Below are 3570 nucleotides of genomic sequence, written 5' to 3'. Positions count from 1 at the left end.
TGACACGCGTGTCAGAGGTGACACGCGAACTCATTTTTTTGGTTGATTTTTCTTTGTTAAATGGCATTTAAATATATAAAATAAATATCAAAAATATAAATCTTTGTTTTACTATGGTTGCAAATATCAAAAAATTTCTATATGTGACATGGCACCAGAGTTAAGTTAGGGTTTTTCAAAATGCTGACACGCCGAGCTCAAAAGGTTCGCCATCACTGGTCTAGGACGTACTTACACTAAAAGACCTATCCATTGTTCATCTGAGTTCACATTTAACTGGCCGTCTTGTGTTTCTATTTGCTGAATCTGGTAACCCTACACCTGGGAACAAAACGGAAAGGACTGTGGGAAGGGAGAAGAGTGCTGCTGTCACTAAGGCAAAGGAGCAGGAAGTTGGCAATGCCCCAGAGAAGCGAGAAGCTCGAACAGGGAGGGAGCCCAGGAGTGCGGGGAAGAAAGGCCGGATTCCACGGCAGAGGCTCCCAGGAACCCCTCCAAAAAGCTTCAAAGCTTTCCAGCTTGCCTTGTTCCTGCTGGAGTGAACAATCAGGCACTGAAAACTGTTTTATTGGCCGTGATGGGACATATAATGTTTCCTTTTATTTGGTGGAAGACCAGCCTTTAGAAAGAGGCAGGCAGAATTCTTCTGATTAAAGACCTACTCAAATGAAAGCAAAGGGGAGTGGGGGTCAGGTTGGGGGAGCTATAAACCCAGGAGGATGAAAGAACAGGAGGGAATACAGGAAACAGACTGCAGCAGATTTCTGGAAGGCGAGAGCAGGTGGGTGGAGGAGAGGTAACAGCTCTCAGTGGAAAGCTCACAGAGATTTCGGGTGCCTAAGTTCAGAGACGCCAGGCGTGCCAAAGGAAGGAAGTGGGCCCAGCTGGTGTGACTCAGTGGCTGAGCATCAACCTATGAACCAGGAGCTTACAGTTTGATTCCCGGGCGGGGCACATGCCCAGGTTGTGGGCTCAATCCCTAGTGTGGGGCATGCAGGAGGCAGCCGATCATTGATTCTCTCTCATCATTGATATTTCTATCTCTCCCTCTCCCTTCCTCTCTGAAATAAATAAAAAATATATTTAAAAATAAAAGGAATTGGGTTTGTCATTGAAAAGTGTAAACTGACAGCCCTCACTAGTGGCTAATGGGATGTCCCTGGGCCAAGAGATCAGAGGGTTGTTCACAGAAACTGAAAGGGAGAGGCATCAGACTTCAAAACTCCAGGTACAACAAAGGACAGAAGAAAGTCCTCTGGGCTGAAAGTGGGGCAGGAGGAATGGAAGTCTGCAAATGGACTGACTGGAGCCCAGGCACCTTCCTCTGCCCTGGACACAGACAAGGCCCAGCCCCAGCCCCAGAGGAAGAACCCCCACATGTCACCCTCCCCCTGCCCCAGGACACAAATATAACTTCCAGAACTTCCCACCCACTTATTGATGCCATAATCTTAACTACCAACAGACAATCAAGCATCGTCAACCACTGGAGGAACGTTCCCTCCTCCCCGCAGTCTCTCTCTCTCTCCTCAAAGAAACCAAAATAAGCAGAAAAAAGAAAAAGAAGGAAAGAAAGAGAGAGGGGAAGAAAGAAAGAAAGAAAGAAAGAAAGAAAGAAAGAAAGAAAGAAAGAAAGAAAGAAAGAAAGAAAGGGAAAGAAAGAAAGGAGGGAGGGAGGGAGGGAGGGAGGGAGGGAGGGAGGGAGGGAGGAAGGAAGGAAGGAAGGAAGGAAGGAAGGAAGGAAGGAAGGAAGGAAGGAAGGAAACTAGAATAGGCAATAAGGTCGAATATAGGTTAAAAATATTAGCTTCTAATTAGTACCCTCAAATATTTGAGAAGATATTATATACACTCTCCCCCCAAAATAAATGGAATGTGATAAAATGAAACAACTACAAAACAAAATAACTGGAAATTTAAAACATGATACAAAATAAAAACTTGATTGAGGCTTAGAATATAAAGAAGAAGGTACCTCTCATAAACTAGAACAAAAAGACAAAGATGGGAAAATATGAAAGACATGGAGAATCAGTTCAGGAGGACCAATATATCACCTAATGGCCTTTTCAGAAAACAGAATCAAGAAAACAGAGGGAAGGAAACTATATATATATAAAAGATCTTTACAGAACTGATAACTGCTAACATTTATGAGGTAGCAATAACCCTGAGGTAGCAACTATGATTACCCCCATTTTACTGGAGAATAAACTGGAGCACAGAGCGGTAGAGGTTAGGTAACTTGCCCAGTGCCCTGGGGCCAGCAGGGCCAGGACCAGGATCAATCCCAGAGTTCAGCTCCAGAGCCCAAACTCTTGAACTTAATGTTTTCATCTAGGTTCCCTATGAAACTGAGCCAAAGGCACAGGTTTATTTGCTAACCCTTTATTAGGAGGAAAATCCCAGGACAGCAGGGATGAGGGCAAAGAGGGAGGAAGGGAGAAATGAGGGAGAATAAATAGAAGAGAGGGTGCTCTCAGGCTGGCCATGGATTCTCACAAATGCAGCTGATTGCTTTTCAGCCTCTCAACCCAACTAGGAGGAAATAGGAACATTGATCTCCTGGCTCTCATTTCCATTAGTCAAACTTGCCCATTAGATTTTAACCCTTGCTCCCCTCCCCGCACCCCCACGCCACACACACATATACACAGACTCCTTGGTGGCTCCCCCGGCCCTTCCAGAGCCCACCGAGGAAGCCAGATCTCATCGCAGAAGCACGGTGTCCAGATGAGTGACAAAAGCCGGCAGACTCCTATGTTTGCATGTCTGCTGGCAGGATCTCGGGCCCTGCTTGAGAGGTAGCAGGCATATATGGGTGCTGAGTAGACCCCAGAGTCTCATGCATCAGTGTGAACAGGGAATCCCTAGGGCAGGAGGCCAAAGATAAGTAACATGAGATATGAGCCAGGGTCCTATTGAAGCAGGCCTGTGAGTGACAGGAAGGATTGGAGCAGCTGCCACTGAGAGCCTGCCCAGCCATGTAGGTGGTGACAGAGACAGAACTCAACAGTGATGGAAACCTCCCCTCCGGGCAATGAGCCTGTTAGCTGGTGCCAGGTGATCTTCCTGGAGGGCCATCTGTGAGAGAAGCCAGACCACTGGGGGAGATACATACTTATGTGAGCACGGCATCCTTCACTATGCTGAGTGCACAGACTTGAACGCTGACGATGACTATGTCATTATAGCAAAAGCTTGTACCGAGGTGCCACCCTGTGCCAGACACTGTTCTACACGCTACATTTAGTTATTTAAACAAAACAAAACAAAACAAAATAAAACACATCTGAAAACCTCTTTATTCTGCTTTCATACTTGATTGATAATTTGACTGGATGTAAAATTCTAGGTTGAAATTTATTTTGTTTTGTATTTTAAAGTTGTTGCCCCATTGTTACCTGGCTGCTGAAAAGACCATAATGCCATTTGGATTCTCATTCTGTTATGATTTGTTCCCCTAGAAGCTTTTAGAATCAGCTTTGTCATGAGATTTCTCATGATTTTACAGGCAAAGATACCTTCAGGGACAGGTTAGTAACTTAACCAACGCCATAGCTGCTAAGG

Source organism: Myotis nattereri (genome assembly GCF_964212035.1).
Source record: "Myotis nattereri genome assembly, chromosome: 1".
Lineage (NCBI taxonomy): Eukaryota > Metazoa > Chordata > Mammalia > Chiroptera > Vespertilionidae > Myotis > Myotis nattereri.
Note: the sequence above shows the minus strand (reverse complement) of the source record.